We start from the raw sequence: 26,533 nt of genomic DNA, 5'->3' as shown, positions 1-26,533 counted from the left end.
TTATTATTGAAAGTTTTGATATTTACTTTATACAAAAATGTATCTGTCCGGTACCAGGTGAAGAAAAATCTATTCATATTGACAAAACATGAGCCACAAAAGCCCAGCTCTCCTTCCCCTATTCCTTGTTTTCTTCTCCTCCTTATAAAAAAAAAAAATACTACAAAATGAAGTAAATAGTGAGAATTTGCAATACAACTCATTTGTCATATCTTTGAGAACCAGAGTTCCTGTTGGGCAAACAGCCATTATGGGGGAGTAAAAGCCCACATGTTTTTCACTGTTGCTGATAGTAAGTCAACTAAAATGGACTTAAAACTCATAGCTGAACAAGGATTACAAAAGTGTGTTACCAAAGTTAACACCTATTTCAAAAGCTTATTCTAGGGCACAGTTAGGGCAAAATGGAAATATCAAATCCTAAAAAACAAGTTCTATGTAACCTGGATGTAGAATTTTTTTCGAAGTAGCAATGGCAGCAAATTAAGCTGCAGTAGAAAAAATCTGAAGGTAACTAAGACTGCCTTCAGAGCTTGTTTGCTAACTCAGAATTCAAAGTTTTTTGTTATAAAGTTAGAAATCAACATGGGAAACTTCTGCCTAAGAGTTAACTTCTGTGAGAAAAAATAATACTTACGGAACACACTTAAGTAACTGGAAATGCTAATCAAGTGCAGCCAATGAAAATTTGTTCCACCAGGAGTAAACAAGAAGCATGAAAGAAAAGCAAAGATACAAGCTTGAGACTACCTTCAGCAAAACCCAAGGCAAGGTCAAAGGTCATCTGCATTCCTTATAAACATTATTTGGACAAAAGAATTTGGGTATTTCTTATCCAACTCAATGCCTGCCAAGAAAGCAGCTTTCATTAACAAGTGTTAGGAGGAAGACTGAAACCTACTGATACTGCTGGCAGTTCCAAAAAGAACTGCTGCCAAACAGAAGATGGAAGGAAAAGGCATCTGTCCACCACCCTCTTAGAAACTGCTGTTAAAGTTGGGGCAAAAATGATGCTTAATAACCGTGAGTCACCGACAGTGCTGCAGCCTCTACAACTGAACTGAAGGAAAGGCTCAGACTCACCAAATACTCTAACTGAAGCATCTGCAAGCTGCAGAACAAAGCAAGCTGTTAGTTACCCTTCAACTGGGGCACTAACCTCTGGTTTCTTCTCTTATATCATACACAAGTGGATGAGAAGAAAAGAATTTTGAAATCTGTGAAAACAAGAGGAACATAAAGAAGAGGGTTTTTTTCCTTAGCTAAGAGGAGAGCAGAACATTTAAATAACAAAAGAAAATATGCCTAAGAGAACATGGAACTTACTTGCAGCACAGACAAATGTTCTTTGTCCTTTTAGTTTTAGTCCACCACCTAAAACACACCCAAAGACAAACCTACAACTTCCAAAGCTACACCTCACTGCATAATGAATGACCATTCCCCTATGTTTCAGATTCTCTGTTTTCAAGCATAAAAATAGAAAGCGGCCACCTCTTCTGGTCTGGTCATGGTTTTCCCCATTATGTAAACAAACTAGCTAACACCAAATACACAAATTACCTCATGCTATTATCACTCAAATTCTAAGCTCAGCACGAAGTCTTCACATCTTGCAATAATTAGTAAGCATAAAAAGATAATAGGCTGCACCTCAAATTCAAATAAATCAACTTACAAACAAGTCTAAGCACCACAATGCTATAATAATGAAATGGTTCACACACATTTCCATGTGGCCAAGAACTCAGAGAGAATGAAAGTTTACAACTAATTTAATATCCCCTTTTTCCATATATTTCTGTTCATCTATTTACTTACATGATGATTTTAAAGAGGTTTTGGTTTAGACAGTGTGTGCTGCATCTAGGAAAAAACCAAACACAAACCCAAGAGCCTACAAGTGTTTGCCAGCCAGACAGAGTAAATGGTAATACTAATTAATACATTTAAGATCTTCCCTTTTGAGTTAAAACATATGGGAAAAGAGAAAAATTGTCATATTTCAGGGACAGAATGCAGTCTTTAGTGGCCTAGCAATGTTTTTAAAGAATTTAAATTATACTGTGTTTGAGTTTGGTTTTCTAAAAAACCACCAGCTACTTCTTACAGAGCACTTTAAATATTCATTTTTGAGATGTAAGCTTGCCTAAAATAACTAATAAATCAAACTTAGTAAAATGCAAAAGGCCTGCTGGAAGTAATAATTAAGTACAACAATCAAACAAATGAGCTTTAAATTAAGGTTAAGTTTATATTACTCATGAAACTAGGCCAAACAGTGAATGCTCTTACTGCTGAAGAAAACCATGTATTTTCTAAGGAAGTAAGAACTATCCCTGTATCTTAAACAAGAATAAAATAGGAAACTGGAAACGAATCTAACTAAATTTACAAGTTTTTCCCATGAAATGGAAATAAACTATGAAGTGATAAACTCTGTCACCATAGCAATTTAAACACTCAGAAAACAGAAAGAGGAACTAGATCTTGCAATTAATCCCAGCTTGTTTATTTTACTTATACACAATACTAAGCCACTGACTGCACCAATGCATAAGCAACACCCTGATGTAAAACTGACTCGGAGAGGGGTGTGTGTATATATATTATAATTAAATAGTCGATGTTTATGTGTCTGAAGCACAAATAACTGGTGTGACATTTATTTATTTCCAAAAGTGGAGTAATTCTTTAAAAAGTCACAGTTAACGTCAAAGTGAAATTACAGGAGAAAATATATAAAATGTATTTTTGCATTTATATAATGCGCCATACAAACAGTAAAATGGGGCTGGAAAGTAACAGTACATTTACCAGTCACTTGCCGTTACCTTCTAAATTGTCTATGGAAAATGCAGATTTTTCTAGAAGGGGAACAAAGCAAACACTAAAGAGCTCTCATAAACCCACTTGGTTGGCTCAGACATGAAGACCATCAAATCTCTAAGAATGTTTTTTTTTTTCAGATTTTTACTACAGCTCTGGAAATAAAGAAGTTTCTAGGTCTTCTCACTTGGAGGTAAGTGGGACAGCTTTGATCAACTTCAAATGCAAGCATAAGAAGCTCACTAAAGTGGAAAAAAATTACAAAACAGGTTAATAACAGAAGTTCTCAACTTCAACACAAAGGACTTGGGAATCTGGAAAGTGCAGCAAATAGTCCTGTATTCCAAGGGGGGTGGGGGTGGGGGGGGGGTGGGGGGGTGGAGATGGATAATGATAATAATTTAAAAAGGACTTTAGCACAGAGTTGAAGGTCAAAGCGTCTAAGGTTATAAATGTCCTTTTTCTGAGCTTAATTGGAAAGACTGGCCTTGGACAGAATGTGTACACAACTTCCCAGAAGGAATTTCCATAGTCTTCCCTTTCCATATCAGCTTGGAAATTATGGGACGTATTTAAATTTGTCACCAAGAACTGCCTCCACACAGCTGACAAATTTATCCTAATATAAGTAAACAAGAATGCCCCTTCTAGGGTTTCTATTAAAAAAAAAAAAAAAAAAAAAGGTTTCTGAGGAGGTGCTGCGTATAGATCTAAGAGATCTATAAAGCGATACATTTATCACAGCAGTTTTATAACCGCTGTGATAAATTAAAGAAAGGTGGAGAAGGGACAGAAGCTATATAAAGTGACTAGAGTGCAGACACTGTTGCTTCTTTTTGAGGGAGGAACAAAGAGACAAGGAACAGCTCTAGGTTACTCCAAAGAAATAAATAAATTCCTGCAAGAAGAGATTTAGGTATGAGAGCCCAGGCAAGAAAAAGTAGTGGGTTTTGTTTTGTTTAAAAAAAGGTTGTACAAAAGATCATTAGAAAGTGGAAGACAGTAATGTTAATATTTTAAAAAGTAGAGAGTGTAACAGCAGTTTCCCTACAAAATGTGTTTTGATTTTTTCAGTCCTTAGCACACACATTCAGTTTATCAACAAACAGAAACCTCGTAAATGGTAAATGTGTGGAAAGGAGGAGTCGATTTTAGGGCTTCCCCCCCGCCCCCTTTTCCTTTTTTTTTTTTAAAAGCATCATAAGGCCATGGACCTGTTGGAATGAGTCCAGAGGAGGGCCATGAAGGTGGTCAGGGGGCTGGAGCCCTCCTCCTATGAAGGCAGGCTGAAGAGAAGGCTCCAGAAAGACCTTATAGCAGCCTTCCTGTACCTAAATGGGCTGACAAGGAAGCTGGAGAGAGACTTTTTACAAGGGTCTGTAGTGACAGGACGAGGGGGAATGGCTTTAAACTGCAAGAGGGGAGATTAAGATCAGGTATTAGGAAGAAATTTTTACTGTGACAGTGGTGAGACACTGGCACAGGTTACCCACAGCAAGCAGCTGTGCATGCCCCATCCCTGGAAGCATATAACTGCTGCCCAGACTGCTAAAATGAATAATTAAACTATCAACTCAGAAATGTAGGTAAATTTTCAAGTACAGTGATTTCCCTTTGCTTGTACACACCTGAACCTTCCTGCTTAATTTTTACAACTTTGTGCTTTTCTCCCTGTGTGCAAGGTCTAAAGAAGTAACCATTGTACTACAGAGATAAAAAGCAAAACTGATTTTACATCAAGTGTTGTTAAATGGACACAGTAAACAAGGGGAATATATTTTAGCCTGATCTTGAGGCATCACTTGTCCATAGAGGTTTTCCAACTTCGAAAAATCATTCTTCAACTAATAGAATTACAAGTTTCAAAGTCTTCTATGGCTCATGAAAGTCTATCTCTCTGCTTTCTCCTGAACAGCAATAATACTTCCTGGTAAGCATACTTGACAGCATTTTCGCAGTCTGGCACTCAAACAGAAGCAGAGCACGAATCTTCCTTCTACTTTTTTTTGTTGGGTTTTTTTTTATATATTTAATTCTTTCAAAATAAACCCCAGATACATCTTTATGACAATCAAAAATACTGGAAACACTGTGTCTCGTACAAGGCCCATCTCTGTAACACAAGTACCTCATCACGACTTATACAACTGAGGAAGGTTCAATTATCAGGTCATCATCACAAACCCCTACAATTATAAATGTATACAAAACCCAAATGCCTCTCAAAGATTTGGAAAAGCGCTGTCATATTCTTCTGCTCAGAAAAAGCATGGCATGTCAGCCAGAGAAGTAAGAGGAGAGAACCATGTGCTATAGGAAGCAGTATTATGACTCAACAGTAAGTTAGTACAATGTTTCTGGAGAGAAAAAAACATATTACCACTTACAATCATAAAAAGATTTGAGCAACTCTTAGAATAACGAAATTTAGTATTCCATCCAAACTCTACTTTAGCTAGTTTTATTTCTCCCTACAGTGTCAGCTGAATAAAATTCACTCCCTGCATAAATAATTAGGTATAAAGCAATTCAGAACAGCTTCAACAGTCTACCCCAAAAGCCAGAAAATATGTGGGAAGAGCTAAAAAATTACGTTAGAACTTAGAAGGGTTAAGTTATAATATCCTGTAGCAAAACAAGGATTAATTTATAGAAAAGTGAAAAAATTTAAGTATGACCCAGAAGCTTCGAATTTTGGAAACATGAAGACAGCACCACTTAGTGAACGACAATCTGAGAATCAATATGCATAAAAATAAGATATACTATCTTCAATAAGTATGAAGAAAATATCTTTTCTTAAATCAGTGACTCTAGCACACACTGGAGGTATTAACAAGATCAGAATTTAACAAAGCTACATATTAGCACATTTTTAACTTAGTCTGACTACAGCAGAAATCAAACACAGACAAAAACAACTATTCTGACAGAAGCTAACTGCTCAGACTCTTAAAACTGCTACAAGAGCAGCTGAAAGTTTCATTTTCTGCAAAGCTCTTGAAATAAATGCACCTATAAAGCAAACATTACATGTTCTAAAACTCAGAGTCTTCTCAGAGGAAAAATAAACCTCACAAGTACTCGCTCGCTCGCTCCCTCCCTCTCTGCAATTAGCAATTTCAGCAACCTCTGTAAGACGCTGACTACACTTAACTTCGTTTTAGGGGAACCTAATTACAAAAGCTTGTAACACAAGAAGTTGGAAGTCTGTAGAGTCAAATCAAAGGCAGGAAACCCCAAAACTAAAGAACGTGCAAAGAACTGGCTGTAAAACTCACACGCCTCAATTCTATTTACTGTCTCACTGCAATGTTATACCACCTTTCACCAATGGACAGGTAAAGATACTTTCTAAACAGAGTGCAAAGAAAACAAAGTTTAACAAATAAGCAGATTTGTGTATTTCTAAAGGACAGAGTTCTTCAGTGTGTGTTCACTGACAATGACCCTTTCTCAAGTTCACAGCACTTTCATTTACTGTTTTCAACATGAGTGGTCCTAGAGTAAACTGTGCTAGAGGAACTTTAAGCATGGTGTTACCTAAGTGGTTTCTGAAAAGGATTAGAAAATTGAGTATTTAGACAGATGGCAGCCACGGCACACTACAGCTCTTAATATTGCTGTAAGTAGTTAAATCTTTGTTTGTAACAGTGAAAAATAATTTCTGCATGTGGGGCAGAAAAATCAAGCTTTTTGTGGCTTACACAAAACTTGGGAAAGATTTCTTAATGAGAATAATCAGGTAATTCTACCAGCTGGTTAAGAACGTAATTTAATTAATTCACTGCAAGTGAGACTGACTATTCAAGAACAACTTATTTCTGAGATCTTATTTTAGGTAAATTCTTAAGAAAGCAGTTCTCTATACATAGTCGATCACAGGTCTGGAACAGTTAAAATTTATTTGAAGCACAACTGAAAACCTGATGCAGTATGTTTCTACTTACTGCCCTGCTGTGATGATAATACAATTCCATCATGCAAGTGGAATCTCTTCGAAGTTACAACATTTAGTTTTGTAGCATAAGCACTTAGAACTCGTATACATTACTTTGCTAATTCAAATCAATGTAATATTCTTACCAGTAAACCAAAGTCTTTATTCTGTATCCAGGTCTACTAAATTATCATCTCAACATTCTGTCCAATTCCTAATACAACTATGACACACAAAAAATGTCGTTATTTTATTTCTCCTTTGCACTTTCAACTGAAACCAAAGATTCTCTCTTTTCACAGAAGCACTACATACCTCTTATCATCTATATCATATTCCTTTGCTTTTTTCCTAGTTCCTTTATTGCTATATGATCACCTACACTGATATAATGGCCTACCTCTAGTATCTGTATATATGTGTGACTCCAGAACCAAATGTGGAATTCAAGATACAGATGTACCTTGGATTTGTGCAACAAGACGACTCTTTTCTGGTTTTGCCAAATTTCAGTCCTAACATTCCATAAAATGATGTATTACCTGAAATTTTTACCATTCCAGTCTTCCATACTTCTTACAAGGGAAGCACAAAGTCCCAGTCAGAATCATGCTTCACATGCTACCAACTGTTAGAATGCAGCAACTTCTGCAATCCTCGAAGTTTTACAATCTGAAAGTATAACTAAAAACAAAGCAAACTCTTTGATTTGCTTTCCTCTTTTCATAAATATAGGGTTGTATATATGTGGTTTAGCTGCCAATATCAGGGCTCCAAACAACACTTAGAGCCTTTTTCTTGAAAGGTAATTTAGAAACCAGGAATATATAAAATTAACTAAAATCCTGCCTTGTGGGTTTTACATTGTTGGCCTATGACAAGATGTTCCATATTACTCATGGCCAGGGCAAAGTGTGACAGTTAAAACCAACATTAAAAGGACATAACGTTGCCTGAAAAGAGTTATTTGTTCGATATTTTACTTATGCCAAAAAGCACTGTAAATCATGTGCAAGATAATGTTCCTCAAACATTGGGGTTTTTTGGCCAATACATTTAGTCTATACGCAGTGTCATGACAGGTGTGAGGTGAATGGGAATCTATACAAAACAGTCATGAGAAAGAAAAAGAGGAAACGATAAATTAGAAAATACTGACACTGCAGAGAAATTACTACAAATTAACAGCAAATTGAAACTAAAGAGACAAAAAGAGACATTAAAAACAGAAAAATAAAAGGAAAAAGGGAGAGGCGCTAGATAATAGTGGATGGACACTAGAACAATGCAGGTAAAATAAGCCATGGTCTCCTACAAATCTGGAACAGCAAGATGACAACCAAAAGAAACTAAACCAGAAAGAGCAAGCAAGAACAGCAGCTACAGCACATTTTTCTTCATTTGTAAGAAAAATGTTACAATGAAATACACACTAACATTAACTGATTTCTGTGAACATCTGTCTCCACTGGTCACAATACCCACTATCTTTCCTCCTTATATTAGCCTTCTGCTCATCGCACAGAAACCAGATTACTGATACCCTAATTCAGATTAATTCCGCAGCCACCTATCAACTTTTCTTTCCAAAAATTAAATTCCATCTAGCTTTATAATAATTGTCAGGTAAGCCATGCTGAAGTTCTATGGATGTTCTTCCAAATTTAGTCTTCCTACATGATTTTAGGTTGCTTTAGGATTATTTATTCACTATCAGGTCTACTATTGAAACCAATCTAACCTTATGCTTTTTGCTGGTCACCATTGATCACTTTGAAAACGTTTCAGGAGACAGACAAAAGGAGGACAAAATTATTTTTAAGTTAAAAAAAGTTAAATCTATTTGCTCGCTTGCCCTTATATTAATAAAGAAAATGATACAGAAACCTAAACATGGTTTGTGAATGTAAACCCTGATATGCTCGGGTGCCGCACGAAACCTACCCAAGCAGAACAGAAATAAAAGTTTATTATTACTACTCAGCAGAGAACCTTACAAAAATCAATTTAATCCATTACTTCTTCAGATGCATAAAAGTACACTGAAACAAAAGCCAAGAATGTAGAAGCCAGGCCACATACATAATCATCAAAAGCAGCTAGTAAAAAGAGGAGCTGAGAAGCAGACATCCCCATGCATCAAAAACGTTCCAACCATTTGTGGAAAGAAAGGTGCCTGATCTTCAATTGGGAAAGAAAGGCCTGAAAACACTGGTGAGATTTTTACCACTACCACTCCCACCCAAAGGTACCATCGCTCGTACTTCTTATAACTACTGCTAACCACGTAGTTGCAGTATTTCCAACCACCGTAAGCTACAGGAACAGACATCTTGTAAAAACCAGAAAAATTATTATGATATATTTACTAGTAATCATGATTCTAAATTGAGAAAGTCAGCAATGGTCAGACTGCAAAATCCACATATGTAACTTAAAAGTTAATCAGATCAGCACTCTCATTTAACTTTCAAGTTAGCGCTGATGTAAGTGGAGGTGGACTGCAGCCTCTCTAAGATATATAAAGGGGGCACAGAGGAAACACAGAGAAAAGACTTCTTATCACGGCCGGTAGTGATAGGACAAGGGGCAATGGTTTCAAACTCAAAGAGGGTAGATTTAGATATTAGGAAGAATTTTTTTATAATGAGGATGTTGAGATACCGGAACAAGTTGCCCAGAGCAGCTGTGGGTGCCCCATCCCTGGCAGTGCCCAAGGCCAGGCTGGACGGGGCTGGGGGCAGCCTGGGCTGGTGGGGGGGGGGCGGGTGTCCCTGCCCATGGTGGGGTGTTGGGACTAGATGGTCTTTAAGGCCCCTTCCCACCTGAACTATTCTATGATGCTGTGACTGTATGACCTCCAGAGGTGACTTACAACCTAATCATCTGATGGTCCTCTTAGCAAGTTTTTTAATCTCTTGTCTCTGGAATACGAGTAAGATGTAGGTAATTACACTTTAAAATACAGCTGAGCCCATTTGTTTTAGTATGCAATTTCTTATTTCAGAGAGTAAAAAAAACAGTATTCAAAAGCTAGACTGCAATGTAAATGCAATATAAGCAAAGTACACACTTTGTGTTAACATTGCCATTTCTTGACTCAGAGTACTCCCAGTGTAACTAACGGAAAAAGAAACCCGTGTTATATAAATTCATGCATTTGTAAGGAAATGTTTGAGGATGGTATTTCTGTATTATGCAGCACTGACAGAAAAAAAATTTAAAAAAAAAAAATGTATTACTAGTAGAGAGGACTCAAACTGCAGGCTCTTCTTCAAACAGTAAATTAATTTCAGCTCCCAGCAGAGAACATGATTGCTTGAGCTGCCTGAACATACTCCCAACAAAATCGATCGAGTCAATCACAACAGGCAGTCAAGGCCATATACCTGGCCAGTTCCCAGGCCAGAATTACACTCACTGCTTGTTGACTGGCAAATTTCATAGCCACTGGGTTCCAGGCTATTTTTCCCTCCCCTCCTCTTCAGAAATTACAAGGGTTACTACGAAGTTACTATGATGCACAGTATGCAGCTATACCACACTGCCAGTTACTTCAGCAGCCCTAGGAAAGTAGAGTTTCATCTTCTGAGGGCTACTGTAGATGTTTTTAAAGAGAAAACACCTACTAGATTTGAACGTTCCATATGACTGTCAACCACTACAGGGAGACAGGAAAAAAGAAAACCTGCCAGCAATTTCTGAGCTTGCACACTTCTGAAAACCAGTCATGAGAAACATAATCAAAACAGTGCCCACCACTCACTAACATGATTTTGAAACCAGGAAGCCAAAACAGCCATAGACAAATGCACCCTACATTTAACTAAAACATACTAGTGCAAAATAAAAAAATCTTTCATGTTCTATAAACAGAGGAAGATTGAGTATCTGTACAGCACCTAAATGAAGACTGTTGTATTGAAAGGATAATGACCTCCTAAAACCTATGACCAGAATCCAATGCCTCCTCCACCAAGCCATCCTGAAACACACACAGTTTTTGTCTCCATTACCTGTTTCTAAAATGGGGATAGAAGTGCTTCTCTAACCCATGATAACTGCAAGAATAATTACACTAAAAATGAAAGAAAGATTGGAATACTATAGGTGGTGAGTCTTAAAACAAAACTGTATCAATGTATCTAGTTTTAATTTTACTACCAAAATACAAAGACTAATTTCGCATGTAGTTTTTCCCTATCTGTAAAATGGTCCCACTCTAGTCATCACTGACACTTTAAAACATGCAGAGCACCCCTGAATGCTTTTCTTCAAAAAGGCAAAATTATGGCTATCTGAAATCAGTAAGCTGAAGACAAAAAACAACTGAGATTTTTAGTCAGGCCACTTAAATCAACTAATTTCCACCTCATTTTTCTGAAATAACAAAAGAAAAAGCTTTCACTGGTAAACTGTCTTTCAGTTCATGGATTAAATGAAAAAAAACCCAAAACATTCTGTGTTATATGCCCACTAAGCCAAGCAGTCCTTCAGCAAAAATAAGTCAAAGACATTATATCCCTATTATTTTTAATTAACGCTTAGATAGCCATACCTCCTTTACACAGATTGCAGAAAAAAGATTTCAACATCCCCACTCCCCCTTCAACTTACATACTTCCAGCCGTAAAAACACTGTTATCCTTAATGTTCAGACAACAAACAAAACATACACAATACATTTAAATAAGAACATAAGAGCAGAGAGGAAAGCCTCAAACATACAGAAGTTTGTTTATACTCGGACACGAGGAGCCCTAAGACATTTCAATTCTGAGCAACAGCTACTGTGTATAAAGCCCCCTAACAAATTCCTTGTATGTGCAAGGATACAGGAGACCGGCAATGCCCTTCATCTATCCTGTAGAACATTAACACTGGACAGCTTTTAATCTTTCATACCACATCAACAGATTCCTCTAGAGTATTGGTGAGCAGTAGCAGGCTGACCAGGTAGACAACCTACTCTTTCAGATTAAACATCTATTATATTTTTCCTCATAATTATGTGAGACTCAATCCCGACATCCAAGTCCTCAGCAGTCCCACAGCCCTATGCAATGGAGATGTGGTTTATAGGGGACCCCTAAAAGGAGCATTAAATTCATTATACAGAAATTTATGGCTTTTGACGTTTTGTTATGAAGTAACAGCACAGAAGACTTTGCTAAACTACAAACCTGATCATGTTTATGACACACATGTATATGCATGTACACACACATATATCTATGTACTTATGTATGTGTATATATGTAAGTACATATATACATACACATACAAATGTACTTGTATGTAGATAGATAAGCAATACATATGCACGTATAGAGAGCACATAGCTGCAGCTACAGCAAATTAAACAGTCCATGAAGCAACAACCAGCTTAGATAACGTGACATGAAGAACAGGTCTAAAGCAACAGAAGATGAAGATGTTTCACCAACAGCACCCAAACCTCTCCCATGGACACTGCGAGACTGTAACAATATGGTTCTGCCCCTAAAAAACACAGAACGCAGCTAGTGTACAGTAACTTCTAAAATTAACTGTATGCAGTTAAAAAATAAAACAACACACCTGCTAGGACATCACTTCAGAATACAAAATAAATCATGCCTAAACATAACTATACATATGATTCTTCGGTCCCACAAGCGCCAGCAAATGAGCCGCGGGCAGCCGGTGCGGTTCAGATGCCAGACTGGAGACACCGGGCACACCTGCAGTCACACACACGGCTGACAGAGGCCAACGTGACCAGCTCCGGAGGGCCGCCGGTGGCACCAGGCAGCTCCGCCCGGGATGCACACCGCCCGAGGAGCGCCCGCCGCCCGCGCAGCGCGCAGGGGAGGCCGCGGGGGTCCCCGCCGGGGCCCGCCGCGCGGCCGGCACCGCTCACCCCGCTCCCGAGGGGCACGACGGCCCCCGGCCCCCTCCCCGCGGGGGGGGCTGCTGCCGGCCGCCCGGCCCCCGCCCCAGCAACAGGGCCCCGCACCCGGCCGGCCCCACCTGCCCCCCCCCCCACTTTCCCAGCCGCCCGCAGCTGGAGCCGCCCCCCGCCCGCGCCCCCCCCGCCGGCGGCACAGGGAGGGGTGCGCCGCCCCCGCGCGCCGGGCCGGGCCGGGCCGCAGCGGGGCCGCAGCACCGCACCCGCCCACCCCCCACTCCCCACCCCGGCGGCCGCGCCCCGCCACTCAGCGGTTTGCGGCGGGGGGGGAGCGGCGCTGAGGGGAGCCCCCCTCCCCCGCCCGGCTCGCTCGGGCCTCCCGCCCCTGCCGCCGGCCCCGCCGCCCCCCGCGCTCACCGGACGGCGGGCCTCAGTGCGGCTGTGCCGGCAGGCCGGGGCAGGCGGCGGTCGCCCGCCGGAGCCGCGTCCTTTCCTGCGGCAGCGGCGGCGACTTGTCAAAGAGAAAACATGACGCGGGCGGGAGGCGGCGGCGGCGGCGGGAGGCGGCGAGATCTCGCGGGGCTGCCGCGCGGGTCTCGCGAGGCGCCGGCCGCTCCCCGCCCCCCGCCGCCGGAAAGCCCGGCCGCCCGCTGCCCGGCCGCGGGGGGGAGCCGCTGCCCGGCCACGCCAGCGCCTCCGGGAGCGGGGCCGGGCGGGACCCCGGCGAGAGCCGCGGGGCAAGCGGGGCGCACGCAGCGGCGCGGGAGGCGGGGCAGCCCCGGCCCATCCGCAGGGCAGGGCTGGCGCCCGGGCCGCTCTTCCCCGGCCGAAATGGAAGCCCGCCGCTGGCACCGGGAATGAAAACCACTGCTCTCCTGACGGGCAAGGCACAGCAGGCAACCGCTTCTGCATCAAAGTGGCCTGAGAAACCGGTATGGGGCATGAATCCTGCCACGCGGCTGAGGACAGCGACCGAACAGATGCACTGGGGAGTCAGTGACGGGAAGGGCAGCGGATGCTGGATGCAGGGACGGAAAGCGCAGAAGAGGCAAAATGGGTCGCGTCGGCCCGCGAGCAGGTGTATACTGCAGAAGAAAACCTCGGCTTAAACAAAATGAACATGACAAGTAGTAAAAGCGTCACTGGGGGATTGAAATTCTAAAATAGGAAAAGCCTAAAATCAAGACGGAATTGCAGGCTAAGGCAGTGGCAGAAACCATGACGTGCCAAGTAAGACCTGTGAGACCACACCAGCAAGAAGCAACACAATGAGTGATTTCAGTTACACCCACTGCGACTAGACATGGCCCACACAACGGCAGGGATGTCATGACTGAATTAGTATACATTGTTATCGACTTTCATTAAACAAACAGGAAAACAAGAGAAGCAAGAGAAAAACCTCCGTGCAAGAAGCAACTGCATGCGCACTGGGATCCATCAGCCTAAGGCAGGAACACAATGGAAGTTTACAAACACTGGTGACATGAACAGGGAACAATTCTTTAGACCTCTTCCAATCGAAGAGCTAGAGGCTAACCAGTGGAACTAGTAGATGTCAAATTCAGAACAAGCAAGAGAGTGATTTCTTCATACACAATTCAGCTGTGGAACACCCTCCAGCAGGACACTATGAGCAAAAGTTTGCCTGGACTCTAAAGGAACTGGAGAAAAACAAGAAATAAAAATAAATACATCACAGACTAGCAGACACCTCTGGCTGAAAAGTGCCCTGACCTACAGAACATCGAAGGCCATAGAGTATTTGGGGGGACATTACTATGTGCTTGCTCTTGCCTTTTCTTCCCTAGGCATCTTCTGACAGCTGTCCTCAGACATACGGAACCCATGGACCAGCATTCCCATCCTCATGCCCTTGTCCTCCAGCCTGTCTTTGCCACGTGTCTCCTCAGTATAAGCCTCCCCTTCCAGCCCAAAGCACATACCCTTAATAGTTTATTCTGAGGTATAATGTGGTTAGGGGATTTACTAAGGGTAGAGCTCAGCTCCCTGGAAGGGGTCTCATACTTCACAGCTCAAGTTCCAACTATAATTCGATCAACTAGCAACTTTGGGGGCAGATCCCAGCTATTCACAGCTCTTTACTCTGTGTCCCCCTAAAAGGCTACTCATGGATTCACAGTTCTTAGCAGCAGAATAAAACACAAGTGCCTTGCTTTGAAAATAGTCTTTGACTCAACAGAGCTAAAAAACACAGACCAAAAAAAGTCTCTTGTTAGCAACTTACGTGTGTAATATCAACCCACAGAACAATGGCCAAGACAACCCATTTTTGTTCAAGAAGCCTTAAGTCTTTTTAGTTTTGTACCCCTAACCACAATGGGTAATCATTTGCCTAAAGCCACAGTCAAACCCTGCTGAGAAACAGCAGCTTCTTTGTTGATGAGAACACCTGTGCAAACAAACCACCAAAAATGGGGTAAATTATGAAAACATGTTAAAGCCTTCTTTAAGTATTTAACATATGCCAGCTAAAGGATGCTGTGTAAGAAATAAACTTCAAAAAATCCAACAGATAACATCAAAATACATTCAGTTCAGAACTCTCCAGCAGATCTGCCATTCCACAGAACAGAAAGCAGAATAGACACACTAAGCAGTACTCCTCAACATGCTAACGTGCCCCACACCCACATGCTTATGTTAACCACAGCATGAAGACAAACCTTATCACTAACTGCAGGGTTTTATGGCTTGCAGGCTCCATCAGCAACCAAGCATTGTACAGTTCTCAAGGAATTCCTCTTAGGTTTGCAAAACGTTTAATGTTTTTAAGTTATGTACACTTTAATATTAAGTTCATAAGGCTGCAAGGTTTTCTTGCTCTGTTTGTCATGTCTTGACACAGGCCATCGATCACCTTGCAATACCAAGTATAGGACTTTCATCTTGCAACCGGGCTGTATGCAGATGTATCCGTCTGCTTCGACAGAGGCTCACTGATCTCAGAATGTGTGTTATACTGCAGACACAACGCAGCCGCTTTACAGACTGGGACCTGAGGTGCCAAGAACATGAGAAGAATAAAGGAAGCATATTAATAGTAGTTTTCTAAATTAGAATTTAGAATAAATATCTTTTTAAACAAACATGATGACTATAATATAGACTGTTGTAATTGAAGTACCTAATTTGCTAAGATGCCTTGAAAATCTTTGCCACGTGATTTCCCATCATTACTGTTGCAAAAGAGCATGCTACCAACTAAACGTGGGGGTAAGTTGGGGGACAACAACAACAAAAAAAGGAAAATGCAGTTCGGTATACCCAACCTTCACAAGGTTTTCAGCTGACAGAATGCTGCCAACGTCCCAAAGGACAACCACTGCAATTTATCCTTGAATTCTCCCATGAAGCTTGTTTATTAGATAGCAATTGTTAGTATTTGGTACTAACCACAATCTTTGATGAGTCTCAAACAGCCTCTAGAAGTGACTTCCCCAGTTTCTCTGTGAGTCCGGGAGGGCTCTTTTAAGAGCTGGAGCCCCACTCACTGGGGACTACGCTGCTTGAGCTACTGTCTCACTTACAGCCAGCTGGCACTCAGGATCTCCCTGACTCAAAGAAAACCCAGGATGGCAAGTAACACAGGATAAGGAGGCCCTATTCCATCTCCCTGTACTAAACAAGTAAGTATTGTCAAAATTCCTGAGAACCCCAAATGAAGCCGCATCCTGGTCTACAGCAGTACCAGTAGGTCTAAAAGTAAGGATGTATGTAAGGGGAACAAGATCCACATCTGCTCTGACATTGCCTATGGCTGTCACTAGAAATCTGCCACCTTGTGAGAGTCAAACCATCATTAAATGAAAACATAGCACTTCCATCCTTTGGAAATTGCAGGGGCTCACAGAACTCTTTGAGGCACCCTGAGGACACATCAGAGGAAAGATCAGCCCTCCAGCCACCTGCAACTACATTATTAACAGGATGAAAATAACAACAAAAGTTGGGAAGAGTTTTATGGGAGAACCCCAAACATAAGACCAGGAAAACTCAAATCACAGCTTCTCAGTGGGCAACATCTCTCATCCTGTCCCATACCACCACCCACTCCCTTCACAGCAAGCACAAGCTGAAGTCTTCAAAGCATACAAATTTGTAGACTTCAGCAGGTAATGCCCAGACTGCAGGACATTCACACTCAATTTCTATTTCCAAGACAGTCTCCATCTTAGCTTCAAAGCATAGACAGAGGCCAGAAAAAAGCCCATGCAATCATGCAAGTTTCAAGGGAAAGGAAGCTGTAGGTACTACCTTCATTAGTTCTGTGCTCCCACCTCTTTTTTTTAAAACAGAAATAATCCTTCCTGACAACTGCAGATCTCTCAAGTCCCACCTCCCCAGCTTTCCTCCTTCCCAGCTTCACTTGGACTATGGCAGATTTCCTCTAACATTCAACTGTGCAAAACCTGTTTTACATCAATGATTTCCTATTATTTTATATGAGTTGCTGCATTATTTGATTTCAATGTATTGTTATGTAATCCCATCAAATGTACTTTTAATCTTGGGCAACGACGAGAAAGATATGATAATGAAAGAACAATGCGCATGTTAACATCAAGTCCTTTTTCTAAAACTGTTAGTAATTATCCTTTATTTTTAGTAACCGCATTTAACTCTTTATTGTCTTCTGATCCAGACATTATACCAGGGCTATGACCAATTCCACTCATTGTTTTTTCTAAATCTTTTTTTGTAATGCGATGTCTAGGGCAGGACCCAACATTCAGCATTAGACTATGCTATTTATCTAGGGCTTGTTCTTAACTACTTCTCCACAATGCTGGATAATTTTGCGTCATTACAGAAAACTGGATTTATATATGTAGTATCCCAGTTAACTGTGTTTTGCTTTTACTGACTTTTTTTTCCAGCAGACATTGCTAACATTGGCATGCCTTGCTGTTGTCATGGCAATGAAAGAAGTCTATATGTCTCTGGATGTGACTCAGAAATCATTTTATACAGAAATGGGACAACAATTAGAATAACAGATATTGGATGTTTCTATGCCACCGGTTAATAAGTGGTCAATGGGGAAAAAAAGAAAGAGCCCAAACCAGCAACAAAAGACACTGAACATAAGCTCCTTGATTGGAAACAAGACACTAATTGCTATTTGTGAACCGATCTCACAATTAGGGCTGTGTGGGTAAAGCTTTGTCACTGTCAAGTGTTACTAAAATCACAGTGATCTGCCTGTGCAGTTACTTAACTAGACCAGGACCCAGATTTGCCCAAGTAAATGCTGCTCTTGATGTTCAGAAGCACATGAGAAGATTCTTGCATACTCATCCCAATAAAGAAAGGTCTTGAAACAATTTCTCTTTGAGGGCTCATTCAAAGGCAGGACACTTCTCTTGGCCAACAAGTTCACAATTTACACGAGGCAAAAGAAAGAGAAATACTTTAGAGAGGCAAGCTTACCAATGAAAAGATGAGGAAGGGAGCTTGTGTCAGTCACTGATCAGGTGTGGAAGAAGCAGTTGCAAACATTAACACAACCAAAGCCAGCCTACACCAGTCTATGAAGCGTCTGGAAGAACTGATTGCTAAGCTAAAAATACTGTTCACCTATGTCTTCTACATGTAACTCATCACAACACTAGCTCTCTTCTGGTGGATCCAAGGTATATGAGGTGAGCCGTTATTAGAACATTTTGGCTGTGCAGGGATACCAAGTGTGGAGGCACTGAAATATATGCATCTGTGTCAGTCACTAATTTCATCTTCTGACTCATGTTCTGGAGTGACAGTTCTTCTGCATGGCACTTCCCGCTCACACCAAGCTGAGCCATACTACACGTAACTTATTAGAAAGCAATCTAAAGCCACATCCACACAGCCAGCTGGCTCTTACCCCAGTACAAATCATCACTGCCACAGAATCAGCACTTCCAGGGCTCAGGATTGCAGGTGGCTTCGTCACTTTTCTTGCACTGTTGGACCCCAACACTCTGTGAAATGCAGAGTAGGAATCAGTCTGAAGTAACCTGAGATTTAAGATCTAATTCAACCTGTCACCATCTCTCCCTTTCTTTAGCTAGCTGGTAACTTTTTCAAACTGTTTTCAAACACCAGGGCAAGCCAGTCTGGGTGAAACAGTGATCGGCACCTCAGAAATGCCACTGGCCCGGCCAAAGCAGGAAACATGTCAGAGAACAAAGGGGAAAAATACATGGGGAACAGGAGAGGTTTGTACAAGAAGAGAACAAACGAGAATATAAAGTGCAAAATAAAAGGATTATTCATGAACAACTAAGTAACAAGTAAATTCATACACAAGACTAATTCCAAACTAATCTATGCATGGGTACAACACATTTCAAGCACATGTAGCAAGAAGATTATTAGAACTTCAAAAGGATTAGTAATTCACATTAGCTGAATATCATAGTATCCACTGCACAGCCAAAGTGCAGCTTAAATATTGTGTCAATAATAATTACATGCATAAAGATATTAGAAAGAGTTAAACCATAAATGACCAATGGTCAAAGTACCATTCATAGGATTCCCACTGCCCAGTGGTACTCGTGCCAGTTGCTCACAATACCTTTAGGGCCTTAAGAGTCAGTTTTGGTCTTCTGCTTTAAGAACCACTGTTGCACAACCCTGCAGTCTGTCCTCACTTCATATGCCTTTAGCAGCAGTTACGAAGAGAAAAGCACTTGTCACAAGTGCTCCCCCTCCCGTAGCTCTCCCTACTCTGTAAGCAAGGCAAACCAAGACCTCTAAATAGAAATACAGAAAAGAGGTAACACAGAGCTGTAACACCACCTTTCTGCTTACTACTGGAGCACACAGATGCAAGCAGACTGAGACTAGCTGTCCCTTTGCATTTAAAGTGGAGAGGTTACCCGGCCATCATGGCCCTGGAGCCACAGAAGCAAACAGACGGGTTAGTCTTGGCATGACATAGGGGGATGTACTGGAGAACTGCCAAATATAGTACGCAAGAGATGTGTGCCTGTACACATTAACTTAATGCACAGTAAACTCACTGCTGTTCCAAAAAGGAGCAGCCACAGTATTTCACGAGTTAATATTTACGAAGCGTTGCATCATACAAAACTGGACTTGTTTGTTTCTAGCCAGCACTAGCATTCTGTTTTGCTTCACAGATATTCTGGAGGTGAAAAATTTAAGGAATAAAGATTAAAATTAAAATTTATGCAGTCGTAAGCACAGCACTGATCCAGTCTCCATTTTCATAAGGAGAAAAAGAAGCAACACTTAATTAGTTTACCTAGAGGGCTTCAGTTGAGCGAAAAGCTTCCATTTTTCTCATTGAGGCCGCCTGACCTTGAGTAAGTCCCCTTCCTAATTACTCCTCTGTGAAGTGGGCATAATGCCACTACTTAGATGTATAGCTTGCTTTCCAATTTCTTCAATCCTTTTGCATAAAGGCAAAGTATTACTATACCATAATTGTTCCATGCAAGATCCTATACATGACATCTTTCAGCAAGAGGCATTTAATTTTGTATGTCAAAATACAGCATTAATTTTATAAAAGTCATTAATAAATATTAAGCCTAGGAAAATAAGCATTTCTTTATAGTTGTGATTGTTTCCTTTTTCTTTGAAGAATACATATGCATAAAAGTGGTAAAGCTATCCTCAAAACTAACAACACTCAAACACTACGGTTACACACAATATGCAGGTTGTCTGTGCCACATGAAGCCTGAAGGCCTGGAAGATATTGTAAAACATCTTGCCTGCACAGCATATTCTAATGCATTGTTTAGCATTCTTAAAAATAATGACATCTTCCATTTTCTCTAGCAGATCGTGCCTCAGATTAAAAAAAACCCAACATATATATCCCCAAGGGAAAAAAAAAACCAAAACAAAGCAACAAATCTCTATTTTCTACCCAGAATTCCTCTTTCTGAACATAAGCTACAAAAGCAATTCACTCTTCTCCAAGTTTATCATTTTTGCAGCTCTGACAGCTATGTCACTTCCTTGCTTATGCTCTGTTCCACCAATTCACTAACTATTTTTTCCTTTTTTCCTATTAGTTATTCCTCCAAACCCTAAACTTTTTTTTTAAATGTGACTTTTCTTTGGCTTCTGTCAGTTCATTGATATTTTTCTAGTCTTTAACTGGAAGTGAATATTCTAACTGTTGTCTGAAATCTGTACAATGGGGAATTATCCTTCTGCTTTCATGAATCAATGACTACTCTGTAAGGCGAAAAGCAGTTTTTCTCTTCCCATTGTTTTCACATTTCCTCTCATTCCATTTGTTCTTGCATTCAATTTTTTCCAGCAAGCACCACAACACAAATAATACCCTCCTGCACCTTTCACTCTGAGCTCTCGAAATGTTTTTCAAAAGGAATCATCTTTCCCTTACAGCGGTAAAACACAAGGTATAAATAGGATAATTATCTCATCCCTATATGTCTAGCACAGGTTGTGTTCCAGCTCAGCATGTTACCCAATATTCCACTTTTAAAGGAAACCCCATGCTCATAGTGGTCTTAAAAGAGACCAGCAAAGTTACAGCACTGTTTTTTTCCTGTCCCACGTAGCTTCTTCGGCTGCTACCACTACAGTACATCACTGCTTCTGGGGAAGGAAAGTGCCCACTCACAGAAAAGACATGGAAATACAAAGGTCACTTTCAAAATGAATACTGGAAAGCAATCTTTCACACGGAGCACTATCAACATCTTCTTTCAGAGAGGTAAAAACTGAAGCCTAGACAGATGAAGCAACTTTTCCAAGGCTATTCTGGAGTTTCAGGGTAGAACTTGGAGCAGAGCCAGGAATACACCTCTAGTCTCCACAGGCCCATACTAGGGTTTAACCCAAAAGTCCAGAGGTCCTGCTCACAGGCATCTGAATTTGTACATGCCACAAAGTCCTGGACTTGACAGACACAACCACAGAGCAACCAACAGACATTTCCTCTTTGCCATAGCTAACTCGGCCCCAAACCACCCAGAAGAGAGAGAAGCCAAAACATTTATATTGTGAATCACCAATAAACACTTCAACCAATTAACAAGTTGGTAAAAGACCAATACAGCTGTGCTGATCAGGGGGTAATCATGTCTGTCCCAAACTACTTAGGCGGGTAAATGGCTAGGATTGATGCCACTGGCATCAATAGGGAGGCACATATTCACATCTTCTGTTCTTGCATTATTGGTACTCTTTATGATAGCACTTACTAACACTACCACCTCAAAAAAACCAAACCAAAACAAAAAAAACCAAAAAACACCGAAGCCCCATCTAGTCCTAGAATCAGACAGGCAGCAACGTCAAGTCAAGACAAGCTTCAGCGTGCACAACTTGAAGATATTAGTTCACTTTTTAAATACTAAAGGGGGGAAAAAATGGTTTTCTGGAACCAGTCACATAGCTATCTGCAGCTATTTCTAATTTGTCCTGAATCATCTGAATTACAGAAATAACTTCAGCCTGAATAATCATCCAGCTGAGAAAAACATCAGAATCTGAGCTGGGAACTTGTTTATTGCTTCTCAAAAATGAGCTGAAGTGCATTCTTGGGGGGTTTGGGGGTTAAGTGTTTCTGGTCTTCTGTGTGTTATGGACGTACAACAAACGCATATTTGAGCAGTTCATAATAACAGGTTTGGGACTGGAAAAGTCAACAGGACAATTTTCTGTGTGCGCGCCTTGGAAAAGAAGAACGCATGCTCTGAAGTATGTTCTGTTCTTTTACCTAGGGATGGTAAATTGTAATACCTGTTCCTGATGGATAGTACTTTTTGAAGCATGTGACCAGAGAACATAAGTGTTTTGCCAGGAAATAAGAGAGGAATAAGAAGCAAGGAGGATAAGGCAAGAAGCCAATCAATACACTGTGGCAAACTCCTGCACACATGCTACGTCATGGCTGAGACTTTTTCCCACAATTTTTCTAGATGTGAAAAAGCCAATAAAATCCTATCATAAACACTTTACAGTAGGTATAGCAAGGAAGTGCTAAAACTATTCTTTCTTTAATTGTATCTTTTCTTGTAAGGCCAAGTGTTTGCTTGGTCACACATTCAGGATTTGGTACAGTCCATCTCCAAGCCCAAATGCTGTACTAAGGGGCAGGCATACGGCTGGCTGCAATCCACCTGATCCTCCCCCTCACCCCTCCTGCAGCATTCAGCTGATGACTGAACAGGTTTTTCTTTCTGTTATTTTTAATTCCCTCAAGCTGCCTATTTTTCCTCCTTGCCAAACAGCAGGAATATTCAGCTCCTGAAGGCCCGGAATGGCTGCTGAGCGCCGCTGGGCACTGCACAGGCCCTGGGGCAGCACAGGCAGGTGCAGAGCACCAGGCAGCGGGCACCAGCACGGCACGGCCAGCTCATGCAGCGGGCAGCAGGCACCAGCGCAGCGTGACCAGGCCATGCAGCGGGCACCAGGCACCAGTGCGGCACAGCCGGGCCATGCAGCAGGCACTGGGCACCAGTGTGGCACAGCCGGCCTATGCAGCGGGCACCGGGCACCAGTGCGGCACAGCCGGGCCATGCAGCGGGCACCAGGCACCAGTGCGGCACAGCCGGGCCATGCAGCGGGTGGGCCAGAGCGCCCCGCCGGGCCATGCAGTGAGCAGCAGGCCTGCACCCCGCTTCGGGGCTGACCTGCACACCAGCACACTTGCCCCATCCTCTCCCACTCCTCCCACTTCCAGGCAGATTTCAGAGACTCATTCCTGGACAACACATAGGGTCCAGAGGCTACCATTTCTCACGCCAGTTTTCTTGTCAGTGCATGGGGACAAGCTGTTTATCTCAGGGGTCTTCAGCCACTCTCAAATTTCCTCTCTTCATTTTGGAGTGAAAAATCTCAGACAAAGTACTGTCCGGATTCTGTGCTGAATGCAGGGCCAGCTGTCCCAGCTGCGGCAGCCCACACCCCATCAGTGTGGTAAGCAGCTTCCATCAGAGGGGAACAGCTGTGGTGACAGTTCTGACCTAACACAAGCTGAACATGACTAGAATAGGTGCTTAATTTTGCATTGTTTGGGTTTATATGTTGCCATAAACATAGACGTAGCAATAATAAAAATTGAATGTAAAAAGAATGTAAAGATTCCACAAGGAAAATTAGGAAAATGAACAGGAGCCATTTAAAAACAGGCAAAGAGCAAGACAAATACACAACAAACTCAGTTAAAACCCCATCCTACATTCACTTTTTAATTTGCTCTAAATGTACTACCTTAAGCTGTAGGTAGATAGTGCTAAATCAATTTAGTTACATGATCACACAGAAAATAGCACTAGAAACCTTTCACCCCTCTTCCCAGAAGCAGAGCTGAACTATCACACAATACCTTACTTTTAGTAGTTTCCTTTTTTGTTTGTTTGTTTAACAAAAGCCTGGGATTTTTCTAACAGAAAAAGAACGTACAAAATAAACAAAAGTTTTGCTTTGAAATGAAAAGCAGTTCCATTACCCAGAGATGTTTGGCTAGATGATAGAAAGCGCTGCCCATCGCACGGAAAGGGCTGCAAAGGGCACCCTATTTTGCCAAGCTGGTGGCCCGAGGAACAGTGCATCCATACATCCGCTGGGTAATGGGCACATTTAGGATGGGATGCAAGTTATCCCAATCTGAACTTTCTGCATGCCATTTCTGTACCCGGAATGTTATCAAATTGCTAATAAATAAAAATTCTGTGCATAAAGTAACTCACAGGTGTGGAATATGATTTTTCTTTTTTTTTTTGTTACAGATTCCAAGAACTCGGCAAAACACCAAAACTCTCCCTTCAACTTGTCCTCTTAAATTTTCAGTGTAACTTTTCACAAGGTGAAAAGGTCACTTTTAAAGCTGCAGGTCCAACAGCTCAACACACCATTTTAAGTTTTCCCTCAAGCTGTATCACCTGTGGAAACACTGAGGTATTTTCAAGCCCTCACCCTCAAGGAAACTGGTATAAAATCGGGTTTCAGTTAAGTCATTGGATGTACTGTCTGTTCACATTCAGCCTAGAGGAGCCTAGCTCTGCAAGCTAAAATTGCAGGTTTGGTCCGTGACTGAAAAAAGAAGTTTTTATAATAAATATAACACAAATATTCATTAAATCCCAAGTGTGAAATTCTACCAGAGAAAGACAGTTTGCAGTAAACTCAACAAAACCTCAGATCTACGCTACTTGCTTTAGAACCCTGAATGCCATTATCTTGAGACACACACACAGAGAACACAAGAGACTCCCTAATACACCGTAACATCTTCAGTGAATTCTCCCTCTTTTAAATTCTCCATATAACTTCTGGATTTCTCCCTCTCTCTCACATTCCTATTTCTGAAATACTTTCATTTAAATGACTATTAGAGAAACCTCATCAATTCTTGATTTCTCGGTGCCAAGCAAAGAGCAGCCTCTAATTCCTGTGAATAGTTTAGTTCAGTGTGTTATGAACTAAGTACGGAATACATTCTACATTATGCAACATCTTGCAAACTTCAGTAATGAAGTTTTATTAAAGACAAAAATTAACCCTTGGAGTTTGCAGGAAGGTCCAGAATTGCCCAGCTGCCCAAGATACAATTAAATAAGGTCTCAGGGAAGTTATACAATACTGGGTCTCATTCCAAGTTTTTTATTACTTAAAAAAACAGAATAAAAATATACAACTAGCTACAACAGCTGAATACAGCCTTGGAACATCCTTTAACGTTAATTTATAAATAACTGTAACATCTTGTCATTTGTCCATGGAAAATGCAAACAGGGTAGTATGAATATAGAACAGTTGCATTCAGTACTGTATTTGTATGTGATCTTTTTTTCTTTCAACTAATCAGCACTGTATTCGTTAAAAATGTTAAAATGTTTTCCAGTTTAGTAGCAAGAGAGGCTGGGTTTGGCCAGCTTAGATGTGCCTATCCCTTGTACAGTGTATTGTCAACTGTCAACAATGGAAATGCCAAGGAAAAATGATCCATTCAGGTGAAGGCATGGGAGAATCCATGGCCTACAGTTAAACTAAAGTGGTTCAATCATGTGGATAATATTCAAAATTTTAATTTTCCTTTTTCTTTCTAAAGGAATTAGCTAACAGGGCAATTTAATTTGCTCAGATTATGTTGTGACTCGGCAGTTTTTATTGGGCTTTTTACAGAAGCTTTCTGTGTTAGGTTGCCTCATTTTATTACTCTGAAGACTTATGTTAATTTTAAAAATATAGCCCTGTTTATGCTGCACATAAGCAATAACAGAAATTATTATTGAGTACTTTCTAGTATGGAGAAGATAAGTCAAAGACAACACAATAACACAGTACTGAATAAAGCTCCCCCCCCAATATTTAAATAACCAGCCAGAGTGACAGAAAAGGAAACAGTAAAAGGGGGAAGGAAGCACCAAATGGGACAGAAAGATTCCGAAAGGAGCATTTTTTGACTGAGCTTAGAAATTCACTAGGTCAGGTATCTTCTCCAGCTGAAGCACACAGTAAGTTCATACTATCTGCTATCACATGTAGAGCTCCATACTGACATACAATTAGATACCTGGTGTGCCAGCCTGGTGTGAAGTGAGGCAGAGGCTTTAAGATCCTTTTTGGGCGTGCTCTCACATTATTATTTCAGAGTGAGGTTATGCAGTGTTGAACACTGGTGCTAGAATCAAAGTCCAAGTTATAGAATTAAACATACTAACAAGACAAGTACCAGAATGTTCAGTTTCAGCATGGTGACACGCTAATCTTAGCATCATAGAATGGTTTGGGTGGGAAGGGACCTTAAAGATCTAGTCCCAACCCCTGCCCTGGGCAGGGACATCCCCCCCCCAGCCCAGGCTGCCCCCAGCCCCGTCCAGCCTGGCCTTGGGCACTGCCAGGGATGGGGC

General features: G+C 41.3%; 1 protein-coding gene across 3 annotated transcripts in view; it reads right to left on the bottom strand.

The window, feature by feature from the left end:
- The window catches only part of HERC1 (HECT and RLD domain containing E3 ubiquitin protein ligase family member 1), a 109,832-nt gene extending 90,224 nt beyond the window's left edge, over window positions 1-19,608 (bottom strand). Inside the window, exons 1-3 of one of the 3 annotated variants that reach the window (XM_055806335.1) lie at window positions 19,467-19,608; window positions 18,547-18,643; window positions 15,347-15,678 (exon numbers count right to left, since the gene is read on the bottom strand). The gene's annotated coding sequence lies outside the window, so the exon portion shown is untranslated. Of the gene's footprint in view, window positions 1-13,076; window positions 13,211-15,346; window positions 15,679-18,546; window positions 18,644-19,466 lie in introns of those variants that run through there. The other 2 variants (XM_055806348.1, XM_055806338.1) reach the window with 2 other exon arrangements.
- Between the last annotated feature and the right edge of the window lie 6,925 nt (window positions 19,609-26,533).

This window comes from Falco peregrinus, chromosome 1 (genome assembly GCF_023634155.1).
Source record: "Falco peregrinus isolate bFalPer1 chromosome 1, bFalPer1.pri, whole genome shotgun sequence".
Lineage (NCBI taxonomy): Eukaryota > Metazoa > Chordata > Aves > Falconiformes > Falconidae > Falco > Falco peregrinus.
This window is presented reverse-complemented; position numbering and strand designations above follow the sequence as displayed.